At 43.1% G+C, this 20,173-nt stretch overlaps 1 protein-coding gene across 1 annotated transcript in view; it reads left to right on the plus strand.

Moving 5' to 3' along the window:
* The first annotated feature begins 7,903 nt into the window (after positions 1–7,903).
* Cdyl (chromodomain Y like) overlaps positions 7,904–20,173 on the plus strand; it is a 226,776-nt gene continuing 214,506 nt past the window's right edge. Inside the window, exon 1 of the mRNA XM_042278348.2 lies at positions 7,904–8,077. The gene's annotated coding sequence lies outside the window, so the exon portion shown is untranslated. The remainder of the gene's footprint in view (positions 8,078–20,173) is intronic.

Here is a 20,173-nt window from a genome sequence, read left to right on the forward strand (position 1 = left end):
ACCTCAGTGGTAGAGCACGTGTTTAACATATATAAAAACCTGGATTGGATCCCTAGCATAAAGGGGGGAGCTAATAAACTCATGGTGAACAATGAGAAAAGCCTTTTGTATTAAAAAAAAAAGAGAGAGAGAGAGAAAATATAGAATGTTACTGACATACCTAATATAAGATAGCACTTATATGCATATATGAATGACATTTATTTGCAAAATGGAAGCATTAAAGGAAGAAATAAGGACTAGGAGATGGCTCAGTAAATAAAGAGCTTGCTGTGCAAATGTAAAGATCAGAGTTGGAATCCCAGCAGCCACATAAACACCAGGTGGTTGTGGCATCCTGCCTTCAATTCCAGTACTCCAAAGGCAGAGAAAGATGATTCCTTGAGCGAGATATTTTCAAGCTCTTGGTTTAGTTTAAAGAGCCTGCCTCAAGGAATAAGGTAGAAAATGATGAAAAAACGATTAGTGAAATTAATTATTAAGGCCACTCCACATAGTTAAAAGGAAGATTTATTTAGTGGGTAACTTACAAATTAAGAGATAGGTAGGTCACGGGGTCTGGGGAAGGTGTATCGCAATCCAGCGATGTTCTCTGGAGCTCTGCTAGGTCCATCTCCACCATTCAGGGTCCCGGAACAGAGAGAGCTCTCGCCCATCCAGATCTCAGATCTCCAGGCACCTCCCCTGGCCCCGCCTCGTAGGCGTGACAATTACCAGAGTCTCAATGGGGGTTGGAACTTCCAGATCCAAGCTGGAATGGCTACCCACTACAAAACACAGACTCCCAACACAGCCTCAAGCCTTCCCATCACAGGCACACACATACACCCATACATATGTGAACATGTACATACATACACCACAGGCACATGAAAAGAAAAAGGGAAACAATAAACTAATAAAAGGGGCTAGAGAGATGGCTCACAGGAAAGAGCACTTGCTATTCTTCCAGAGGACCCAATTTCAGTTTCCAGCGCCTACATCAGGTAGCGTGTAACTCCAACTCCACATGATCTGAGGCCTTGTTTAGATACCCACATAGGTATGGCATACACTCGCACAGACGCACACACACATTCACATAAATAAGAATAGCTTTTTAATAAAAAAAAAAAGAAGTAAAAATAATTACTTATAGAAGAGAGACAAAATTGAAAGAAAGGGACTGAGCACAAACTCCTCTAATTATATAGTTTTAACTTTTGAATTGTGCAATTATTTTTACATATCCACATCATAGCCTAATCCTAAAGTGAAAGAATAAAGCAAGCCCTAGAGTTGAAAACAAGCTAAAATAAACTAGTAATTTTGGAAACAGCCCCAGAGAAGAAAGAGGTCTTCGCCAAATTTTGTGGCCAACAATTTGGCAGCCCATATTTGGGGGCATCTCCCACAGAGAAGTCTTCGATTTCATTTAACTATTCTATTGCTAGAGAAAATACTGGGATGCTGTTTTGAAACTATGACTATCGAAGGATGATCTAATTCAGTGCAGAACAGCTATTATAAACTAAAATAACCATATAGAAAGAAAAGATATGCAGGAACATAACCAAAGAGGTTGAATTTTTAAAATCAATATTGAACTTGAAAATTGAGAAAAACCAATGCAATGCTCTATTGGTAAATTTGAAAATGTTAGGATAAGTGTGTAATCTTTTGGGGGTAGAGAGAAAAGGCACGGTTCTTGGGCTGGAATGGGACTATAGTACTATGCTACTGATCTGAATTGGCTCCCCAGAACCCATGTGTGGTGGTTTGAAAAAAAAAGTAGTTCCCAAAGGGAGTAGCAGTATTATAAAGTGTGGCCTTGTTGGAGTAGGTGTGGTCTTGTTGAAGGAAGTGTGTCACTGTGGAGGTGGGCTTTGAGGTCTCATATATGCTCAAGCCATGCCCAGTGAGACAGTTCACTTCCTGTTGCCTCTGGATCAAGATGTAGGACTCTCAGCTTCTTTTCCAGCACCATGTCTGCCTGCATGCCACCATGTCCCACCACGATGATAATGGACCTCTGAATTGTAAGCCACTCAATTAAATGTTTTCCTTTATAAGAGTTGTCGTGGTCGCTGGGCGGTGGTGGCGCACACCTTTAATCCCAGCACTTGGGAGGCAGAGGCAGGTGGATCTCTGTGTGTTCGAGGCCCACCTGGGCTACAGAGTAAGTTCCAGGAAAGGTGCAAAGCTACACAGAGAAACCCTGTCTTGAAAAACAAAAAACAAAAAACAAAAAAAAAGTTGTTGTGGTCATGGAGTCTCTTCACAGCAATAGAACCCCAAATTAAGACACCATGTTTAAAAAAAAAAGCCTGCTGTGATGATGTACATTTGTAATCCCAATGCTGTGGAGGCAGAGGCAGGTGGATCCCTTGTACTCTCTAGCTGGCCAGTCTAGCTCATTAGATGAGCTCCAGGCTCCAGGTCATAAGAGAATCTGCCTAGAAAAAAAAAAAAAAGATGTGGACAGCACGTGAGAAAGGGCACATAAGGCTGTGCCCTGGCCTCCTCAAGGACACACACACACACACACACACACACACACACACACACACACACACCACATAAACAAATGAATGGACAAATGAAAAATGGAATGAATGAATGAAAATTAAATTTCCTCACTCTGCCACTGAAAGAGCTTAAGTTTAGCCTCAGCAATCATGACCACCCACAAAACCCAGGTGTGGGTAGCTACCTACTATGCTTCTACTGAAAAGAACCAGAACTCCTTGAAGAGCAGCTAACCCAGGGTCAAGGAACACAGACAAAGAATCTGAAATACCTTGCGGCAGAAACTGAGAAGATGTTTTAAAAGGGGGTGGGGGGGTTAAGGACATATCAGAAGGCCCAGTGGCTAGCTTGAGATGTATCCACTAAATACATTCAAGACAATTTTAGATTAAAAAGTATAAAAAGAGCCAGGCAGTGGTGGTGCCTGTCTTTAATCACAGCACTCGGGAGGCAGAGACAGGTGGATCTCTGTGAGTTCGGGGCCAGCCTGGTCAAGTTCCAGGACAGGCTCCAAAGCTACACAAAGAAACCCTGTCTTGAAAAAAATCTCCCCTGCCAAAAAAAAGGTATGAAAAGAGCTGGTGAGGTGTCTCAGTAGGTGAAGACGCTTGCCATGAGCTGAAGACCTAAACTGAATGCCCAGGTCCCACAGGAGAGACTCCCGCAAGCTGGCCCCCTGCATCATGGCATGTGCACACTTGCATTTATATAACATACAAAAGTAGTTAATTAAACATTTTTGATGTGCTGGCTGTAATGGAGCATATTTTTTATCCAGCAGGCCACAATGGCTCCCTGAAAGAAACCTGACTTCCTCAACTTCTGAATCTGAAAACTGCAAATGAGAGGAAGGAGGGAGCTGGGGGTATTGCTCAGTGTCAGAGTGCTGTGGGGTTCATCTTGGTTAGGCATGTCTCTGGGGCAGTCTTTGATTGCTAATTGATGTAGGAGGACTCAGCCCACTGTGACCAGTACCATCCTTGGCAGTCTTGGCCTGTATAAGAAAGCTAGCTGGACAGAAGCCACAGTGAGAACAAGCCAAGAAGCACTATTCCCTCGGTGGTGTCTGCTTCCAGCCCCTACTTCGCATTCCTGCCCTAACGTCCCTTAGTGATGGATTATGACCTAAGAGTCATAAGATGAAATAAACCCTTCGCTCCCCTAGTCAGTTCTGGACGTCATTTTATCAAGCAACAGAAAGCAGACTAATGCAAGCGCTTAGCTAGCACACATAAGGCTCTGGGTGAAATCTCAAGATCCAAAGACAGAGGTGGGTGGAGGGGAGAAGTAAACACTTGCCCTGTAGTTACAAGAAAATACTGGCTGGTAATGCAGAAAAATGGTAAAACTGCGAAATCACCACTTTTTGTTTTCTCATGAAATAGTGATATCCAAGCAAGCATAATCAATGAGTGCTGAAAGCCTTATATCAGACAGATGATAGGGCCAGGGTGGGAGAGTGGGAAGGGCACTTGATCTCAAGCACAAAGACAGAGATGAGGAGAAGCTGTCACAAAGCACTGACTGTACTCACTAATAATGTGGTGTATACTTCAAACTGAACAAGAGGGGAGCTTTATGCTGGCAGACATAGATGTGCTTGCTCTTATCAGTCCATCATGTGCCCAAGTGTGGAAATACCGCACTATGCCCCTCGAGTACAATAGATTCATTGTCAATTAAAAACAAAATTTGGGACAATAGCATTTAAAAAAATGTCGCTGATAAACTAGATGTTCACAGGTGGCTCGGGATCGATCCACAGATGACTCTCCAGTCCCAAAGGGAAATGTGACTTCTATGTGGAGAGGCCTGGCTGTTGCCGCCTTAAGCAGGTGACTACACATGGCTTTAGCACAGCAGGTGCCAGGCAGCACGTGCCTCCCTTGTAGCAGTATATGAAAGACGCTGTCACCCATCGATGCCCTTCTCAGACTCAGTGACTTTCCACCTAGGCAAGTCTTTGTTCTTTATGAGTCCCCGATATAAGAGACACAGAGGAGCAAGGCAACCAAGCTGTCCAGATAGATCCAGAACAAGGAGCATTCATAGGAATCAGGGCAACAGTCTACTCAGGAAGAAGGGGTGTGGGAAATGGTTGTCTACACGAAGGGGATGCCCTTGGCTGGATCAGGTTTTAAACAAGAGAAACAAGATGTTTGCAGGACAACTGAGGAGCCTTAGATTAGACCATTAGGGTTGAGGCAGGCATGACACTGCAATCATTTCACTTGAGGGTGTGGTAAAGCACTTAGGGATGAAACTATATGTTTTGGCTTGTGATTTTGTTTTGTCTTAAAGACGGGGTCTCACTATATAACCCAGGCTGGCTCCAAACTCACAATTCTACTGCCTAAACATCCCAAGCACTGAGATTACAGGTATATATCACCATGTCTGGCTCTAGAGAAGCTTCTAGAAGATGAAGTGTAACTTTAAATGCTTTCCAAATCTCTGTATATATATATATATATATATATATATATATATATATATATATATATATATATATATATATATTTGACCTTCTGTATCCTCAGATTTACATCTGTAGATTCAAGTGGCCATGAATCAAAAAACGGTTTTTAAGGCACCTATACTGAACATCCACACACCATCTCTTGCTATTATTCTCTGCACAATGTAGCCTAACAGTGATTCACACTGCATTTGAAGTGTGTTTGATATCATCAGTACTCCAAAGAATATTTAAAGTACACAGGAGGCTGTGTCTAGATTGTGTGTGAGTACTCTACCATATGACACAAGGAATTTGAACAGCAGTCGACTGCTGTCATCTCAGAGTGCCCTGCAGACAAACTCTCAGATTCAAAAAAACAACTGAATACATACATTTTCATGAAAAGTAAATATGGCAAAATATTAAGAGTGTTAAATTTATGTGGGTTCTTTGTGTTCTCCTTTCTGCTTCTCAGTATCAAGTATTTCATAATACAAAGGCAAGCTTAAAGTGAAGTATAAAATACAAAAGGAGAAGGTGGGGCTGGAAGGATGGCTCGGTAGGTAAGAAAGAGCACTTGCTCTGCAAGCAGACTTCGAATCCCTAGCACCTATGTAAACAGTAGGGCATTACCACGTTTACCTGTAACCTCAGTACTGTGGATGGTGGAGACAGGAGGATTACTGGGAATTGATTGCTGCCAGACTAGCTCCAAGTTCAGTGAGAGACTCTGTCTCAAAGGGCTAAGGCAGAGAATGAGAAAACTGAACAACTAATGTCTTCTGCTAGACTGCCCAGGTGCACGCATGCGCACACACACACACACACACACACACACACACACACACACACACACACACACTCACTCACTCACTAAAAAAGAATACAAAAAAACAAATAAACATACTAAGTAATGCAACCAGGTTAATTCCGCAAATATTTGTTCATAGATAAATATACACAGTGTACAATGGGCCAGGAAGATGTTCAATGGATAAACTGCTTGCTTTACAAGCTTGAGGACACAAGTCCAGATCTCCAGAACCCACATAAAGCCAGATGTGATAATACACATCTGTAATCTCAGCACTTCTACAGTGAGATGGGGGCAAAGAGAGGAGAAGCCCTGGAAGCTCTTGAGTGGGCTAGCCTGGTGTACTCAGTGGCAGACAACAAGAGCCCCTGCATCAAGATGGAGAGTAAGGACCAATGCCGGAGGTCATCTGCTGACACCCACACTGCCCATATTCACACACAAACACAAACCAGGCACAAAGAAAGGAGGAAAATTAAAACAGCATATCCTAGAAAAAGAACTGATTATATACTCTGAGTAAGGACAGGTTCCCAGTATTAAAGAATGTCGTTGGCTACTAAACAGACCGATTTCACTATCCTGTTTCAGAAACAATCTCCCTTGGAACTCCATTGTCTCAGGCCAAACTAGGTTATTTGCAGCGGGTGACCAGAGTCAGGTCTCCCTGGAAATGGGCTTCTCTCACCAGCAAGCACAGGCCAAAAGGGAAGGCAGCTTTGAAGACTCCTCTTTACAGATTCAGAAGTAAATCCACCCCAGGGATTTCACAGTGGCAGCTGCAAACACGTAAGGGTTCAAAAGGCTGGAGAATGACCTCTCCAAGGCAAATATCCACCAAAATAACAGTAATCATAATTTAAGCTTGTCTTTGAGGGACTACTTTCAGAATTAAGATAACCAGTTGTTTCTGGGTGTAGTCAATCTTTGTTGAACAATTGGATTCCTTAAAAAATGATTTTTTTCTTTATAAAGCAAGAATAAGAAAACTAGTCAAAGGTTTTGTGGAGTCTTGGAAAGAAAGAGGTCAGACTGTCCTCAGCACACTGGCTCCTAGGAACCAGTGCTCCACCCATCCCAAGCACACACACCTTACCCTGGGAAAGGTAATCCTGAATTCCAGAGTCACTGGCTTCTCCTTCCTATCCAGGACCTACAGCTCATAACATTCACCCACTAACCACTCCATCCGTCCTGAAGTTCTTCCCTCCCTGGACACGAGGGCTTCCTCTCTGCAGGCACATCTCCTGTTTCCTTTACTTTCCTCCTGTGACATGGGAATTTCACAAACCTCACTCTCCTTTCTTCCTAAAATAGTTCAACTCCCTCCACAGCTACAGCTCTCTCCTTTCTACATATGACTCCAACTAACATCAGCCTCGTGTTAGCATCATTCTTGAATCCCACACCTAAATGTCAACTACCTGCTGCAAACCGGCACCTCATTGGCCCACGGGTGTTTTAAATCCCATCTGCTCAGAATAGAAAGCAAGACAACTCTCTAGAAACTTCTACACCTCCAGTTCCTCTGTTTCTTCCTATGTGTCATCCTCAGAGAACACTGTGCATCTTACCCTGAGTGTCACCAGCCTCTCAACACCCTTTATTTTACTGATCCTGAACTCTGAGATACTATCTGTAAACACAGGGTACAGGTCCCCATGCCAGGTTTGGAAATCACTGCTGTTTTCTTGTCTAGTTGTGTGTGTGTGTGTGTGTGTGTGTGTGTGTGTGTGTGTGTGTGTGTGTGTGTGTGTGTGTTTCATGTGTGAGTGTGCATTGTATTATGGGGGTCCAAGGACAACTCTGTTCTCTCTTCCATCTTTGCAAGTTCCAGGGATCCAACTTGGGTCATCAGGATTGTGTGCAAGCAAGCACCTCACCCTTGCGCCACCTTGGTGGCTGGATCACTGTTTTTTTGTAAGACACTTTCCAGATGAGATCAGCCCAAGACCATGCTTGTCACCCATAGAACTCAGTTAAGATTTGTTGTGGTGCCCCTGGCCTCTTGAAGGATCTTACAAGAAGCTGCGTGGCTCAGAACTGCCCTTTTACTTGCTACTGAGGAGTGGGCATGTTAGTCTTACATCACAAAGGGGACCTTTTATGAGACAGTCTCTGCCTGTGAAGGGAAAACCAGGGCAGAGGCAGCCTCCAGGCACAGTGGAGGGACTTGCTTTGGGTTGGTTTAGTGACCCACTTGTTCCTTGAGGACATCTGTTCCGCCCTAAGAGCACTCGCCTGAAGGAGATGCTCAAACGTCCAGAGGGGACTCTTCTCGAGTGACAAAGCAGGTAGGAAAAGGAAACAAAGGTGCAGGCCAGCCATCCAGAACCCCATCCATGCTCCAATCCAAAGACCTGCTCTCACGTGATCTATTTAAGGCGTGGCCATGATTTGGAGCAGATATTCCCCATGAACAAAGGCTTTTGTAGTTATGAGAGGGGGCTGGATCTAGGCAATGAAGCTGCACTCACCCATGAGGCTATATATGGAAGTTAGAGGCTGGTATGGGGATGCTCACCTATATTGCTTTTCCATTTCCTTTTTTTTTTTCTTCTCTTTATGATCATGTCTCTCACTGAGCCTAAAGCCTGAAGTTTCCAATGGACTGGCCAGCCAGCGTGTCCCTGGTCCTAGGTACAGGGGGTTACAGGCAGCATCAGCCCTTTGCATGGGTGCTTGGAATGTGAAACTGGGTACTCACTCATACTTCCACAGCAAGGACTCTACCCAAAGAGCCATCTTCCTACCCTCAAAAGAGTTTTTAAAGTGCGAGAGCTGAGTATAACTCAGTGATACAGCGCTTGTTTTGCATGCAGGAGACACATGGTTGGACAGCCAGCACTGGGGGGCGGAGGGAGAAAACATAGTGTAAAGTTAGTTGGAAACAGACTGCAGAAGGCCTTGAACTCTAAACCAATACAGTAGATTTTCATCTCAGGCCAATGGGGAGCCACCCAAAGGTGTGTGGGAGGAATAGAGGGGGAAACAACCTTCAAGAGATTAACTCGATCATGTTCTGGATAGAGGCCAGAAGTAGGAGACAAAACTTCGACACTAATAGCCAGGTATTTTATATTCAAAAGTCTTGAATTAGATTCAAAGGCGGGAGGTTGATTCTTGGAATGGGTTAGGGCAGTGAAGGGGGACAGTGACTAAGAACAAAGTAGAATGACAGAAAAATGAAAATGCTGTAATGAAACCTATCACATTGCATGCTAACTTAATTTTTTTAATAATTAAAAAAGCCAAGCTGGGCGGTGGTGGTGCACGCCTTTAATCCCAGCACTCAGGGGGCAGAGGCAGGCAGATCTTTGTGAGTTCGAGGCCAGCCTAGTCTACAGAGCAAGATCCAGGAAAGGCACAAGGCTACACAGAGAAACCCTGTCTCAGAAAACCAAAAAAAAAAAAAAAAAAGCCAGATCTGCTTGTATATGCCTTTAATGCCAGAGACTGAGAGGTAGAAGCAGGCAGATCTCCATGAGTTCAAGTCTAGCCTGATTTCTATAGTGAGTTCTAGACCAGCCAGGGTACATAGTGAGATCCTGTCTCAAAAGGAGGTGGGAGGGCTAAAGAGAGATGGTTCACCAGCTAAGAGCACATTTTGCTCTTACAAAGGATCCAGGTTTGTTTCCCAGTATCCACATGGTGGTTCACCACCATCAACAATTCCAGTTGCAGGAGATCTGACACCCTCTTCAGACCTGCATGGGTACTAGGCATACACAGGGTACACATACACTCGGGCAAAACCCTCACACACACAAAGTTTTTAATGAAAAAATAGTTTTAAAAAAGACACAAGAGGTATTTTAAAGGGGAGAAGTAAATTTTGTGACTAATTAAATTTGGGGAACAAAACCAAGGGAAAAGTCCCCAACATGATCCCCAGATTCTAGAACGGATGACAAGCAGAGTACCCGTGCCGTTAGAAACCATGAGCCAGACAGTGTGTGGAGGGAAGCTGAGGCACCCCAGTGGGGGACAATGGAGTTGAAGTGTCAACAGGACACATTGTCGCCACATTTAAAACCCTACATTTAAAACCCTACAGGCCAACTTGAATACCTTCCATTGATTCTCACTGTCATTTTTTTTTAAGTAATACTTCTGTCCTTTGAGGACTTCAGTGTATTTTGATCATATACACCTCCTACCTCATTCCTCCCACTAGCTCCTCCCAGATCCACCATCTCCTCACCCCCTCTTTTTTCTCTTTTTCTTCATCATTACATGTAAATATATAAATACAACCTGCTGAGGCCATTTAATGTGGCCACTATGCATATCTTTTTAGATTAACCACTTGGTACTAGATAACCAGTTAGAGGGCTCATCCTTGGGAGAACCGATTCCCCCTCTCAGCTGTCTCTCACCAAAACTAGTGTGTGACTACCTCTCACCAAAAACTAGTCTGCTTTCCAAATCTCTCTGCCTTTAGTTCATTTCCATCTTTGGTCCATCACAATCACCAAGCTATTATCATGTCACCTAAACTGTCCCCAAACTGCTCTGACTACTTTCTGATCCTGTTCTTACAAAGCAACCACATGATCTTTTCATAAGGAAAACCTTGTCTACTTCCTTGCTATAAAAAAAGGTTTAAAAACCATCATGTTGATATTAAGATAAAGATGGAGTCACACTGGTTACATGGCCTTTGTCCTTTCCTTGTGTAACTCTGACTCTACCTTACAGTGTTAGGCTTTGAAGTATTCCAAATTCCGGCCTTTGTGTATCTGCTAGAATAGTCTCCATGCACCCTGATACCTGCACCTCTGAGACCTCCACCCCTACTTAGCTTCTAATTTCCCTCCCACTATGACATCAATAATCTCTTCCATGGGGCTCACTTCCTTCCCGAGCTTAAAGCTCTCCATCATGGTTGTCACTAATCATATCTATTTTTCATACAATGCTTTATTTTATCCTTTCCATAATTCTCCCATCTCTATTAGAGATGAGGAAATGAGACTCTGAGTCTCAAATAATTTGCCAAAGATGGTATTATAAGGAAGTGATAGAACCATTAATTCAATACCAAGATTGTTAAATGTTTTATTGTATCATATAACCTCTGACCATCCAAATCCATCACCTAGGCATTGAAGACCTTTAACAAATGGGACTACAGCAAGCTGCATGGCTCAGCAGGCAAAAGTGCTTGCCACTAAGCAGGATGACCTAAGGTTCATCCTGAGACCCAAGATTGAAGAAGAGAACTGAGTTCTGCAAGTTATCTTGACCTACACACTTACACACACACACACACACACACACACACACACACACACACACACACACACCAGAGCATAGCATAAATGCCACTTACACTAAATAAATGAAATAAATTTTAAATCAAACTTGGGCTGAGGAGATGGCTCAGAGAGTAAAGAGCTTACCATGCAAGTGTAAGGATTTCAATTTAGGTCCCCAAAACCCACATAAAGCCAGGCACAGTAACATCTGTTACCCCAGAGCTCCTATGGCCAGATGTGTGATATCTGGAGAATCCCGAGCTGGAGAATCTCCAGAAGCTTGTGGGCCAGACATCCTGACATACATAGAAGCAAAACAAGAGAACCTATCTCACACAAGGTCCTCAGATGCAAAGGACTGACACCCAAGTTTGTCCTTTGACCTCATGGCACCTACACTCACCCATATGAATACATACACGTGAATGCATACACATTATACCCCAACAAAAAGGGAGAAGGGTAAGGGTAAAAATAAAAAAACAAGAGAGGTAGCACACACCCCTAATTCCAGAACTTAGAATACAGAAGCCAATCGAATCTGCATAGCAAGTTTCAGGCCAGTCAGGGCAACAGAATGAAATCTGGTCTCAAATAAGCTGATAGATAGATAGATAGATAGATAGATAGATAGATAGATAGATAGATAGATAGATAGATAGATAGATACATAGATACATAGATACATAGATACATAGATACATAGATACATAGATAGATACATAGATGATAGATAGATATAGATGTGTGTATGTATGTATATGTATGTATGTGTGTATGTATATTTAAATAAGACTTCTAAAATGGATGCATTTTATTATATGAAAATAATACCTGAATTTAAAAGATAAGCTGAGCCTTGAAATACTTCTATTTAGGTTTTCTAATAGAAGTGATCCTAATGGACCTGAGGTAAAATCCATTCATTTTTAACTTTTCTTTTCATGAAGATTATTTTTATTTTATGTGTATGAATATTCTTGCCTGCATGTATGTATGTGCACCATGTGCATGCAGTACCCTTGGAAGCCTGAAGGGAGGGTGTCAAGTGCCCTGGAACTGGAGCTACTGATGGTTTTGAGCCACAATGTGGATCTGGGAGCCTAACCTGAATCTTCTACAAGAGCAGCCAGTGTTTTTAACCACAGAGCCATTTCTTCAGGCCCAATTTTTAACTTTTTTTTTTAATTATTTTTTAGAGACAGGGTTTCTCTGTGTAGCTTTGGTGCCTGTCCTGGATCTCGCTCTGTAGACCAGGCTGGCCTCAAACTCACATAGGTCCACCTGGCTCTGCCTCCCAAGTAGGATTAAAGGCATGTGCCATCACCGCTCGGTCCAAATTCTTAACTTTTATCATTCATTAGTGAATTATAGTTATGGTTTGCCTTTAAGTACTGCTTCAGGGGTGTTACACAAATTCTAATATGTAGTATTTTAGTTCTGAGTATTTTTTAGACTGGATGTTATTTAACAATGTGTTATCTAGCTTCTAAATAAATAGGATTTTCTTTTAGGCATCTTTTCAAAAATGTTAATTCCATAACATTGTTAATTGAAAAACACTGTCAAATGGGATTACATCTTTGGACTTTATTGGAGCTTCTTTTATGGTTTAATACATGGCTGTTATAAATGTTGGGTAAGAATTCTATTTTTATTTGGGATATACATACATTTTGTTGTATGTTCAGCAAATATCCATGCTATTTTTATTTCTAGTTGATCTATAATTCTTAGAGATGTTTATTAAGCTACTTCCAACTATAATAGTTAATTTATATATTTTCTTATTTATTTGATATAGTTAAGATTAAATTGCTTTCTGCTTCCAACTATAATAGTTAATTTATGTATTTTCTTATTTCTTTGACATAGTTCAAGATTATATTGCTTTCTACTATTTATATATTTCTTGTTTTGGTTTTGAAGACAGAGTCTCTCTAGGTAGTCCTGACTATCCTGGAACTCTCTACCCTCGAATTCACAGAGCTCTGTCTCCAAAGAGCTAGTGTGAAAGCATGGGCCACCATACCTGCTGTTCTTTGAACACTTTAAGCTATGAAATAAACTGTTTTATTTCATTCCCTTATCACATCCAAATAAGCTACAAAAGGAGACAGAGGGATGAAAAGAAAAAAGAAAGGAATAGAGGAAGAAGAAGAGACTATGCTTAGACCTCCTCCCAAAACCAACCCCCAGGATTTACTTCCTCTGACTACACCCCACCTTCCACACTTCCACTACCTCCTAATAGTATAGTAGGTTTCCGCCATCAATGGAGTAAGTAGGCCAGGGTCTTCATGAGCTAAGCATCTCTTGAACCAGGGGTTTTGTTAACCTCCTCAGCATGTCTCAACCCAGTCAAATTGACTGCCAAACTTAACCATTACATCCTATATATCAAAATTTCCAATGTGGCTGGGGGCATGTAGCTCAGTGGGTAGAGTGCTTGCCTAGCATGCACAAAGCCCTGGGTTCAATCTCTAGTACCACATAAACCAGGCATAGAGATGCATGCCTATAATGCCAGTTCTTAAATGGTGGAAGCAGGAGGGTCAGACATGCAAAGCCAGCCTGGAGGCCAGCATGGAATACATGAGACTGTATCTTTTTGAAAAATAAAATAAAATGACTAGAAGCTAGAGAGGTGGCTCAGCAGTTAAAAGCACTTCCTGCTCTTCCAGAGGAACTAAATTTTGTTCCCAGCAAGCATGTTGAGTGGCTCACAAACTGCCTATAACTTCAGCTCCAGAGGATATGGTGTGCTCTTCTTGCCTCCTCTGGCACCAGCATGCACCTGCACACACACGTGTGCACGCGCACGCACGCGCACACACACACACACACACACACACACACACACACACACAAATATATTTTTAAAAACTTTCTAGCTACACAACAACTATATGCTACAAAAGAAAGAGAAGGTAAATAACAATTTTTATAAAATGAGAAAAAAAAATGAAGCTATCTATTTTCATTGACACAAGAACCCCAATGATCTTAATCAACTTTGGCCCATGTGCTTCTTCTCTCCAAGATCACAGAGTTCTTACTGATCAAAACCCTCTTCCCTTCTTCCCCCACTGGTCCCTTATCCCTCTCTACGAAGGAGGTGGGTGCTAACTGAATAGTTCCCTAGAAGAGGCCCTTTGACCCCACCCTCTCCTGTGGCAGATGAAGAAATGACATAAAGAGGAAGCCTGTGACTTACTAGAGGTCACACACCTGGTGACTGTCAGAAAGAAGGTAGAAGAGACTCTGCTCCCGAGGCCCACAAGATGGCTCAGTAAGTGAAGGTGCTTGCCACCAAGCGTGATGACCTAAGTTTGATCACTGAGACCCATGTGGTGGAAGGAGAGAAGTGACTCCCAAGGTTCAGTCATGACCAGCTGTCTTCCCTGTTCTCTCCTCAGACTCTCCTTCAAGAGAGACAGATCTTGTTTCTCACTTTGTGCTCTGAAAACTCTGTCCTTCCCATTAACGGATCACTCACGGGAAGTATGTGGTGAGGGAGCCTGATGAATGGCATAGAACCACTGTAGCTGGAGTTTTCTCCAGTCCCACCTGGGGCTGGCAGCCACTCGGACTCAATAAACACACAGCCGCTTATAGTATTTAAACTGTTTGGCCTAATGGCTCAGGCTTCTTGCTATCTAGTTCTTATATCTTAAATTAACCCATTTCTATTAATCTATAAGTTGCCACGTGGCTCTTACATCTTGTTTCTCATGGTGGAAGCGGCTGGCAGTGTCTCCTGACTCAGCCTTCCTGTCCCCAGCATTCTCCTCTCTCTTTGTCCCGCCTATACTTCCTGCCTGGTTACTGGCCAATCAGCACTTTATTTATTAGCCAATCAGAGCAACACATTCACAGCATAGAAAACATCCATAGCAGGCTGGAGAGATGGCTCAGCCTTTAAAGGCTAGGCTCACAACCAAAAATATAAGAAAACATCCATAGCACTTCTCCTTTCCTTTTTTCAAAAAGGAAGGTTTTAACTTAACATAGTAAAATTACAGCATACAGGAAAATTCAGATGCAGAGACCGTTGTCTGAATATCTTTCCACAAAGAACATCCTTTGTATGTATGGGCGGGAAACAATTTTGAACTTGAAACTGACTTCTACATCTAAGACTGACTGACGTTTAAGTGTGCCTCTAAACTGACCAGGGAGGGCAGTGGAGACCCAGGAAGGCAGGGAAGTATAAAAGAAAACCAAAAACCAGCGGATCAGCAGAAGCAGACCCTGGGGCCACCAATTTGCACAAAATAAACTCGAGTGTCAGCCTGAAGGCAGGAAGACACAGATGCTCCTGGAGAGGCTTGGTCTCTGCTCCTTGATGGATCAGCTCTGAGCAATGGTCCTGGGAATCCTGGCATGCAATGTGAGGATCAGAGTCCTAAACTCCTGCAATTATGTCTCAGAGGCCTCATTTCCCTTGGTGGCATTAGAATGCTCTCTGTACCCACATAATACAGAAGTGACAGGAATTCCCCTCAATTTCTTTTTGGACTAGACTGCTTACAGAGTCCTCGGAGAAGGTAAGAGGAAGTGAGGAAGACAGAAAGAGATGAGTCACACACGTGACTGCTGTCCCCATCTGAGGCACGTGCTAGCCCAGGGCAGCCCTGTGCAGCAGGTCCAGCCTTCTCCCCGGGCTTAACTGGAGGACACTTGTGACCAGGACAGTTGCCTACTGCAGATTCTCATGCCCTCCTTCTTGTCACACATGTTTACACATCCTGCCACCTGGAACCATTCACTCTTCATTTCCCTGAGAGAACAAGGGTTCGAGTTACAGCCAAAGGATGTAGAATCCAAAATGGCTCCAAAGAAATATGAAGAGAGAACAAGGAAAGTCACTGCAGCTCCTTGGCTAGAGTGAGCCAAGCCATGAGAACTCAGTGCTGAGGGCATCTTTCTTCCTAGGTCTGCCATGCTCTGAGTATGTGTGACTCTGAGCTCTGTGACTATGATTCATTTCACATCTATCAAGTGAGGTCAGGGGAGATTCAAGCAAATGGCCCCCTTGAACATGACAAGTCTCATTTACAATCAGAAGTGGGAATAAGGTCACTGAGCCCACAGGGAGAAGAGAATTGGAAACTCCCTCCAGAAATCTGGTGTTTCTCTCTGCAAACACCTAAGTCCTTAAACTCATGATTTCCAGTCATGTTTTCTCAAGAAGCACCCTGAGGAGGGTTCTTGAACTTCCAGGCCAGAGGAAAGATTGCCACTTCAAGATGAAAAGATGCATGGATAATTTCCAAGCATCAAGGGACAATTTGTCCCTTTGTCATCTCTACCCAGCATCTGACAGTGAGTCAACTTCTACCACGGAGTGATTAAAGGCCACTTGGCTTTTGATGTGTGTCATTTGAACTTCAAGAAATTGAGTAGGTATTCCACTATTATGTAATTCTAAAACTAAGTATGGAAAAAAATTGAGTGCAGATGAAAAATTCTACAACTTGTTTGTTTTGCTTAAATCATGTTTGACGAAACACAAATATCCCACCAATAAAATGCTGCCATGTAACTCTCTGGCTAATAAGAGTGGCTTGCATTTGCTAGCATGTCCTTTCACACATGCTTAGGACATGTGTGGTTGGGACTAGCACATTACCGCTGTGGCACTGATGCTAAATCAAACTGATGTGGAAGACCAGCTACCATTCATGTGGAGCTCATTATGGGCTCATGGACAAACACGGAGATGATATGTCTTCAGTGTTATACCACAGCCCACCAGCAAACCTCAGGCGAGACCTGCAGGAGAATTCCACACACTACCCTGATTTAGAAAGACCTCAGTTTCCCCAGTTGCCTGTGTTGACAACAGCAATCTTGATGTACCCTCTCAGGTTGGAGAGTGAGGTCAGTTATCAGAGGGGAGGTGTGAAGCTAGCACTTGGGCTCCTGCTGGAATAACTTCAGGATCCACATCCTTGACACTCTATAGCTGCTTCAGAATGTTTAAGCCAGCCATTATGTTTCAGATGCCATTTCTCCAATCAGTTTTCAACAGGGTACAGAGAATAACAACAGCAGGGTGTCTGAGCTCAAGTCCCAGCTCTACCACTACACGGGGAAAGTTAGCCTCTTTGAGCTAAGTGTCTCATCTATAAAGACTCATTGAAGAATATTGTTCACCTGGTGGGCTGACCAACCCTGCAGCTGCCCAAGCCTAGAACCAGGATTATGACTTGACCCGCCCCAACATCCACCCCATCTATGATCTGCTGGAGCACGTGAAGGGGCCTGATCTGCAGACTCAAAGCTGCAGGATCTTCACAACAGAGGGCAACAACAGAACATCCAAGAAGAGTCCTAGTAAGGGTTCAGCATCAACAGAGTAGTAGAAACCAGAGGCCCCAAACCAGACCAATGACCTCTTTGCAGTGAACACTTGCAAGTAAAGATGTATGGACAAAGGGGTTTTTGTGTGACTCACTGTGTCACACTGAAGCTTCCATGAAGAGATTTTGAATTTTTTCCCTTTTTTTTCATTAAATTTTGTTTTATTTAGGGGTGAGGGAGTTACAAGGGTGAAGGGTTGATGCAAAAGAACAGAGAAATGAATGGGATCAAGATGCATGATGTGAAAGACACACAGAATAAATTTTTAAAAAGTGAGAAAAGAGGTAACATTCATTGAAAAGCCAGATAAGCATATATAATTATATTTATTTATTAATAATTTTCACATTAGATAAAGCCAGTCTAGGGGTTGAATGCAAGTGAATTTATAAATTAATGAAGTGAAAACTTGACCTTAAAATTGAACAATAATATGAAAACACTGAGATTTCAAATAAAATTTGGTCTTAGCTAAAAGAAAGAAAGAGAAAGAAGAAAGAAGAAAGAAAGAAAGAGAGAGAGAGAGAGAGAGAGAGAAAGAAAGAAAGAAAGAAAGAAAGAAAGAAAGAAAGAAAGAAAGAAAGAAAGAAAGAAAGAAAGAAAGAAAGAAAAAGAAAAAGAACATTGTTCACAAGGTTGTCATGAATATTCGAGAATCTATATGCAGTGCTCAGTGTACTCTGTTATAAACTACACTCTCATAGATCTAAGATATAAAAATTGTGGTTCGGGGCTAGCACAGTGGCTCAGTGGGTAAGGGTGCTTGCTGTCAGGCCCGACAGCCTGAGTTTGATCCCGGGAAGGCTCATCATAGAAGCCGAGAGTCAGATCCTGAAGGACTGACACTATAGTGAATTCCCACCCAGTGCAGTCTGTTCTTCCCATCGGGATTGTTGGTGAAGGTGGCGGGCAGAGAGTAGAGACCCCAGAACGATGCTATGACATTTTAGGCAGAGCATGGGCTGGCCTGGGGGAGAGCCAGACTGTGACCTGGAAATACAGAACGTGTCCAGGGAATCAGGAACAAGCTCTGCTGTTTGCACAGCAGTGGGTGGCTTGGCATCAGAGACAGTGTCGCAGTCTACGCCTTTGGGGATTTATTTTAGACAAATAAAACAGGCCATTCCTCTTGCTTTTAAGACACAAAGGTGAAAACGTCTCCCATTTCTGAAGTGGTTTTAACTTGTCTTATACACAGTGAGGCAGAGCCTCAACTGAGATGGCACATCAAGATTGCTGTTATCAACACAGACAACTGGGGAAACTGAGGTCTTTCTAAATTAGTCAGTGTATTAGGGCTCTCTAGAGTAACAGAACTTATAGAATGAGTCTCTCTCTCTCTCTCTCTCTCTCTCTCTCCCTCCCTCCCTCCCTCCCTCCCTCCCTCCCTCCCTCTCTCTCTCTCTCTCTCTCTCTCTCTCTCTCTCTCTCTCTCCCTCCCTCCTTATATATACATAAAGGGGATTTATTGGAATGACTTAAAGCTGGCCTAACAGTGGCTGACTGTGAATAGAAAGTCCAAGAATCCAGTAGTTGCTCCATCCACACGGCTGGATGTCTCAACTGGTCTTCTCTATATGCTAGAATCCTAAAGAAGCAGGCTCCAATGCCGGTGAAGGAAGGGATGTGCTAGCAAGGCAAAGGCAAGCAGACACAGAGCAAAAGCTTCCTTTTCTGTCCTTACACAGTCTTCCAGCAGAAGGTATGGCCCAGATTAAAAAAAAAATGTATCTTCCTCCCTCAAGATCCAGGATTAAAGGCATATGTTCTCCTGCCTCAAGAGCTGTACTAAGGGTGTGTGTCTTCCTGCCTCGAGATTCAGATCCAGACCAGAAATGGAGTCATCCACTACAAATCAATCAGAAAAAAATCTCTTATAGAGTGTGCCCTCCATTTCTGGATTGTGGTTCATTCCAGATATAGTCAAGTTGACAACCAAAAATAGCCATCACAGCCAGTGGGTGGAATTCTTTTGCAGGCCTCACCTGAGGTTTGCTGGAGGAGTGTGGTGTGGACTCTGACGATGTGGTATCATCCCCCTGTTTGTCTGTGACCCTAAAAGTTATCCCCGAAAAGAACTGACTCCATGTGTGCAGGCGCACACACAAATAATCAATCATCAATAAACGTGAAAAGAAATTGTGGTTTAGGACATCAAAGATCTCACTGACACCGTGGAGTCCCCAGATAGCCGGGTTGTCTCTCCTCCAGCTGCTGGCTTCCTCAGCTTTTAGATCCCTTGAGCATTCTCTCAGATTCCAGGAAAAATGTAATTGATATTAAATCAAAGTGATGTGGAAGGTCATTCATGCACTGGGCTCGCTTTTCATTTCTGTGTCTCAAAGCAAGGGGAATGGCCTCAGTTTTATTTTTCCAAAATAAATCCCAAAGGACATAGACTGCGACACCATCTCTGATGCCAAACCACCACCCACTGTTCTGCAAACAGCTCCTGGTTCTTCCTCCCAGCTCCCTAGCAATGCATCACTTCCTGCCTCTGTCTGAATAGCTCACTCCGTCTGCACTTTCTATCCTTCCAAATAAGATGTTGGTTGTGTGTCTATCTCTCTGCTAGGCTATAGGCCACTTGAGGACAGGAGCATCTCCTTGTCCATCTGTATCCTCCAATCTGTCACAGAAGGTAAAGAGAGGAACAGGGGGCCAAGGGTAGCTAAACTGTAGGGTGCTTTCTAAGAGAGGGCAGGAGGAGCTGGGATCATTCTTGTGTGACACAGTGGCTAGGAATAATAGCCTTCCAAC

Source organism: Peromyscus maniculatus, chromosome 5 (assembly GCF_049852395.1).
Source record: "Peromyscus maniculatus bairdii isolate BWxNUB_F1_BW_parent chromosome 5, HU_Pman_BW_mat_3.1, whole genome shotgun sequence".
Classification (NCBI taxonomy): domain Eukaryota; kingdom Metazoa; phylum Chordata; class Mammalia; order Rodentia; family Cricetidae; genus Peromyscus; species Peromyscus maniculatus.